Below are 6,622 nucleotides of genomic sequence, written 5' to 3' on the forward strand. Positions count from 1 at the left end.
TTTGGCCCTAGACTGTCCCACAAGGGGAACCCACCTTTCCCCATCTCCCTTGTCAAACCCTCTAAGAATCTTGTATGTTTCAATGAGGTCACCTCATATGCTTCGAAACTCCAATGAGTGCAGGCCCAACCTTCTCAACCGCTCCTCATAAGACAGCCCCTCCATGCCGGGTATTGGGATAGTGAACCTTCTCTGGACTGCCTCCAATGCCAGTAAATGTTTCCTTAGATAGATCCTTCCATGATGGGAATCAGTTTCTCCTTATTTACTCTGTCAAAGACATCTTGAGCAAGTCTCTGCTGGACATTCCCGGCCCTGACCAAATCAGCCTCAGTTTCAGTTTCTGGCAGGAAACTTCAACAGAAGCAGAACAATTTCTGAACTGATGAAATTTACGTTGAGTAGAAAGTGCCTCAGATTTTCCCATACCTTTCATTGAGCTGCTGTACTGGAGGCAGCAATGATGAGAAACTCACTTCACTGCAGCCCTGTACAGGGGAACTAAGACCGATATGAACAGGGTGAGCAAGTAAGTCTCTCCCTGACCAATTGTTGCAAAAATGTGATTTCCCCTGGCACAGGTAACACCTTGAGTCCTTAGCTCCTCGGTTAGGCAGCATTCTTTAAATACACCATGTTAATGGAATTCTGCACTCCCAGTTTCTTCTGCCTCCCCCATCCTCTCCCCCTTCTTCGTACACCACCCCCTGCCCTGCCCCAAAGACAGTATGAATCAGGAAGTTTCTGTTATTGTATTTAATATTGTGTCAAACGTTTGCCAAAATGAAATAACCAGACAGAAAGATGTTATCAGGGTGGGGAGATAACAGAAACTAAGAAAAGGTTAACAATGTATGATTTGAATAAAAAAAACTCCAACCATGATTCAATACTGAAGGAATGAGATTCCATGCTTGCCAAAGTCAACTTTTGGTTTCAAAATGCTTTTGTTTAGTTCTTTCAATGGATATGGGAGTTGCTGTCTAGGCCAGCATTTATTGTCCATCCCTAATTACCCAGAGGGCAGTTAAGAATCAAGCACATTACTGTGGGTCTGGAGTTACATATCGGCCAGACCAGGTAGGGACAGCAGATTTCCTTCCCTAAAAGACATTAGTGAACCAGATGGGTTTTTCCGACAGTCGACAACATTTAGAAGGTCATCATTAGACCCTTAACCCCAAATGATTTCTTTATTAAATTCAGAGCTAGATCGGGACCCCGGTTGCCAGAACATTACCTAGGTCTCTGGATTAACAGTCTAGCGATAATGCCACGAGGCTATCACTTCCCCCAGCCAGAGTGAGTCATCTTAAATCAACTTCACTTTTGTAATAAATTGCAGAAGACTGAGAGGTTATCTTTTCAGATTGAAGAAATTCTTCCTCATATTAGTAGTAAGATTTACCCCATTGTTAAACATTCAACTACCCTGGAATGGGCAAGTCTTAATATTTTCCCAGAGGTTTAAGTACACTCTGGTCATGTACTTGAGTGCAAGAGTCTCAGCAAGCTATCATTCCGGTGCACGGAGATTGGTTAGCTCGGTTGGCTGGACAGCTGGTTTGTGAAGCAGAGAAATGCCGCTCTGGCTGAGGTTACCATAAAGGTTTGTCTGTCACAACCTCTGTCCTCACCTGAGGCATGTTGATCCTCAGGGTTGAAAGACCTGTTTCTGTGTGTGTCTCCTATGTAGGTGGGTGTGGGTTGGCTAGCTCAGTTGGCTGGCAGGCTGGTTTGGTTAATGCAGTGATACGAAGAGTGTGGGTTCAGTTCTGTCACCAGCTGAGGTTACCATGAAGGTCCTGTCTTCTCAACCTGAGGAGTGGTCACCCTTTCTGACCCTTAGGTTAAACCACCACCAGTCATCTCTCTGTCTCTCTTAATGAGAGAGCAACCCAATAGTCCGATAGGATTAAGGTGACTCTAGCTTTTGATTCCAGTGAAACCTTTGGAGAAGCAGAGCCAGTAACCCCATTCAAATGTATACAGATAGTCCCCAGAGATTTCTGTCAGCTTTGTCACTTAATATTGGTGAGGCCTGAAATCCTCACTGTCGTTTCTAGTACAAAATTAAATCTGTTCATGCTGTTTGTGAATATCACATTCTAACTACAAGTCACACCTTAATAGTATCAGTTCATCACAGAATCTCTACAGTGTGGGAGCAGGCCATTTGGCCCATCAAATCGACACTGACCCGCTGAAGAGCTCCCCACCCAGACCCCCCCCCCCACCCCTGTAACCCTGCATTTCCCATGGCCAATCCACCTAGCCTGCACATCTTTGGACTGAGGATGGAAACCAGAGCACCCAAAGGAAGACCACGCAGACACAGTGCAAACTCCACACAGTTGCCCGAGGCTGGAATTGAACGCAGGTCTCCAGTGCTGAGAGGCTAAGTTCTTGTTTTCTGAAGTTGCATTTTGTCATGGATTAACTTGGTGGTGGGGGTAAGAGAAATCTGAACTTGTTGCCTTTGAAACCCAGGAAGGTAAGAGGCATTTTAATGAATGTGTTCACCATTATCAGAGTTTTGACACAGCAAGTGAGGAGAGACTCTTTCAATCAGCAGGAGAGTCAGTTACCAAAGGACACAAATGGAAGATAATTGCAGTTGTTACAGGGGTAAATGCAGTTAGTTTTTTTTAATTTAGTGAAGTGCAACTTTGAGCAGAGTACTGGGATTTGGGCGAATCATGGGAATCTTAATTACTTTCCATAAATATAATTTTGTTTGTCTTTCATGTATAAAATATAACCACAATTTAATATTTAAATTCTGAGCTTCATGCAGAGTTGAACAGAGATAGGTGCTGCCATGGAGTGCAGCTGAAGTTAACTCATTACAGAAACTATCTTAAATTGTTTATTTTTGTACCTGCGGCTAAGCTAACTCAAAACATTTAAGCACAGGCTTTGAACTGAGTGTGACCTTGAACAGAGTGCTGGGAGTTGGGTGAGTAAGGGAATTAAATGAAGAGGTGGAGCAGGTGCTTCGTCAATTTATCCAACTTTTTTCGCCTTGGAACTGGCTCTTATTCTATTACAGGGGACGGGATTAGTTGTTTGGTGAGTATCTGGTGAGTGGACAACATCTATTCCGAACTTTCAAAATAGTACATGGTCATTGAGTAATAGAATCATACAGCACACAAACGCACCCTTCGGTCCAACCAGTCCATGCCGACCATAGTTCCAAACTAAACTAGTCCCACCTGCCTGCACTTGGCCCATATCCCCCCAAAGATTTCCTATTCATTTACTTATCTAAATGTTTTTTAAACGTTGTAACTATAGCCGCATCTACCACTTCTTCTGGAAGTTCATTCCAACACGAGCCACTGTGTAAAAAAAATTGCCTCTCATGTCTTTTTTTTAAATCTTTCTTCTCTCACCTGAAAAATATCTCCCCTAGTCTTGAAATCCCCCATCCTAGAGAAAAGACCCTTGTCATTCACCTCATCGCTTATCTATAAAGTCACCCCTCAGCCTCCTAAACTCCAGTGGAAAAACGTCCCAGCCCATAACTCTGTTTATGACTCAAACCCTCCATTCTCGGCAACCTCCTGGTAAATTTTTTCTGAACCCTCTTGAGCTTAATAATATCCTTCCTATAACATTGTGACCAGAACTGGACACAGTACTCTGGAAGAGGCCTCACCAAAATCCTGTTCAAACTTAACATGAAGTCCCAACTCCTATATTCAAAAGTGAATTAAGGTTGTCGGGGGGTGGGAGTGTTGGTGGGGAGGGAGGACAAGTTACCAGGATTTTTTATGCCTGGAGAGTGGTCACTACCCTGAGAGTAGGATCTTTCTGATTTGATCAGCTATCAGGGACAGGGAATAGCTCCAGTTGAGGCAGGGTAAGAGGGTAGGATGCTGGAGCTGTAGCCTGTCCAATTCTCCATCAAGTTTGACATTTTCTCAGCCTGTTTGGATGAGAATGGGTGCTGCACGCTAGGATGAGCAGCTGACCATGGCATTCTGATACAGGAAGCCATTCCAATGGGGACACACAAAAAGGAATGTGATGGCACAGGATGACAGTATCGTGAAGGGGATTGACATCATTCGGTAACAAGAGTCTTGGTGACTGTGTTACCTGGCCAGTGATGGTTTTTAGGCTCAGGGCTAGAGAAGAACTTTCAATGGAGCACTGGGGGTGCATGTAGGGACCGACAGCGTTGCAGAACAAGGGGGGAGGTCCTGCATAGCCAGTGTAAGGAGCTAGCAACTAAATTAAGAAGCAGAAGCTCAGAGGCAAACATCTCTGGATGAGAACAACATGAAAACTGGCATAGTGTAAGTTAAGATTCCAGAAATGACTGCGTGGCTTGATGATGTGCAGAAGTTGGTGATTCTTGTCTTGTGGGGCACTGGAGAAAGTGAGGACTGTATTGTTATACTCCATCTGAACTGTGTTGGCACCAGTGTCTCAGTGAGCTGCATACCTAGGGATGGAAAAAGGCTTTGAGATGAAATAGTGGAGGCAAGGGATCAAATTTGGGAGGACGTAGTAAATCAGTGGCAACAAGGCAAGAGAGAAAGATATTAGTGTAGGAAATAGTAAACAGACTGTGACAGGATGTGATAGAGAGGACAGAGCTGAGGATAAATCAACAGATAAAGATAGAGGGTAGAAAAATAATGAAAGGGCAACAGTAAAGGCTCTGTATCTGAATGAATATTCAGAAGAAGCATCATATTAGATTCAAAATGTCAACACTGTTTCTCTCTCCAGAGTATCACTAGACCTATTAATCCAGAGACCCAGGTAATGTTCTGGGGACCTGAGTTCGAATCCCACCATGACAGATGATAGAATTTGGATTCAACAAAATATCTGGAATTATATGTCTGTCTGACCAACCATTGTCAATAGTCAGAAAAACCGATCTGGTTCAATAATATCCCTGCTTCAGGCAAGGAAACTGCTGACCTTATCTGGCCTACATGTGACTCCAGACCCACAGCAATTAGGTTTAGCCTTAAGTGTTGTCTGGGCAATTTAGGGTGCTGGCCTGTCCAACGACACCCAGATGTTGAGAATGATTAAAAGAAGAGATGCTGCCAGGCCTTTTGCGTTTCCCCAGCACTTTGTATTAGAATTCAGATTTCCAGTCCACACTGTCCTAATTATTGGAAATAAGCACTTTGGGCAATTATAATCATATTTCACAAGTGTAACACAAATGGTTTCTTCCATGTCAAGTTGTTGCCTGATCTAAAAATTGGGACTTTCTTTGGGAATGGTGGAAATGCCGACAAAGACAATTTGGTGACACAGCTAAAAGACAACAGGAATGAGCATCTGTGTGATTACCACCCTGAAGCACCTTCTCCATATTATGTGGTCCAGAATTCCTTCAATTTCATTGATCTCAGATACACGGACATCCTGGTGGGTATATCTTGTATTCTGGTGGAGTTAGGCAATGATTCAATTTTAAAATTCTCAATGTTGTTTTCAAATCCTTCCACGGCCATGGTCCTTCTTACCTGTATAATTCCACGGATTTTATGATAATCTCCTCCAGTCACATAATCCTCTGAGATGTCTACACTTCCATAAAACTCATCTGTTGTTTATTCCCTGTGTTTGATCATTTTGCAGCAAGATGTTGCCAATGTTGAGAGCTTAGGCTGATGAGTGTCAAGTACCTCACAGATGCCAGGCAAATCTCCAATAAGAAACAATCTAACAATTGCCCCTTGACATCCAATGGCATCACCAGGACTGAATCCTCCACCATCAACATCTTGGAGTTTACCATTGACCAGAAACTGAATTGTCTAGCCATATAAACATAGTGGTACAACGGCAGGTCAGAGGCTAGGAATCCTGCAGCAAGTAACTCATCTCCTGACTCCCGGAAGCCTGCAGTCTAGCTAAGGCACGGGTCAAGAGTATGCTGGTACCTTCTCCACTTGCCTGAATGAATGCAGCTCCAACAGTACTCAAGAAACTTAATACCATCCTGGACAAAGCAGCCCGCTTGATTGGCACCCATTTTAAACTGTCTCCACCAGCAACGCGCGGTAGCAGCAATGTATACTATTTACAAGACGCACTGCAATAACTCACCTCCCCCAACAGCACCTTCCAAATCCATGACCACTTCCATCCAGAAGGACAAGGGCAGCAGATACATGAGAACACCGCCATCTGCAAGTTCCCTTCCAAACCATCCACCATCCTCATTTGGAAGTATGTCTCTTGTCACTGGGTCAAGATCCCTACCCAACTACATTGTGGGTCTAGCTACAGCATGTGGACTGCAGTGGTTCAATAAGGCAGCTCACCACCTTCTCAAGGGCCAACTAGGGACAGGTAATAAATGCTGTCCTTGCCAATGAAACCAACGCCTAATGAATGCAGACAAGAAAGCATTGTTCCACCATTGATGTTTCCTGTTGCCTGGGTACCAAAATTCCTTCCCTGAACCTCTTCACTTCGTGAGATGTCTTTCCCCCTTTAATTCACTCCTTCAAACCTACCGATAGATCTATCTTTTATCATCCTCGCCAATAGCCCCTTGTGTGACTTGGTATGACACACTCCGTGTTGTGTGTTTGGGCATTTTATAACCTGAAAGATGCTATCTAAAATAAGAGAT

This window comes from Rhincodon typus, chromosome 35, assembly GCF_021869965.1.
Source record: "Rhincodon typus isolate 14 chromosome 35, sRhiTyp1.1, whole genome shotgun sequence".
NCBI lineage: Eukaryota > Metazoa > Chordata > Chondrichthyes > Orectolobiformes > Rhincodontidae > Rhincodon > Rhincodon typus.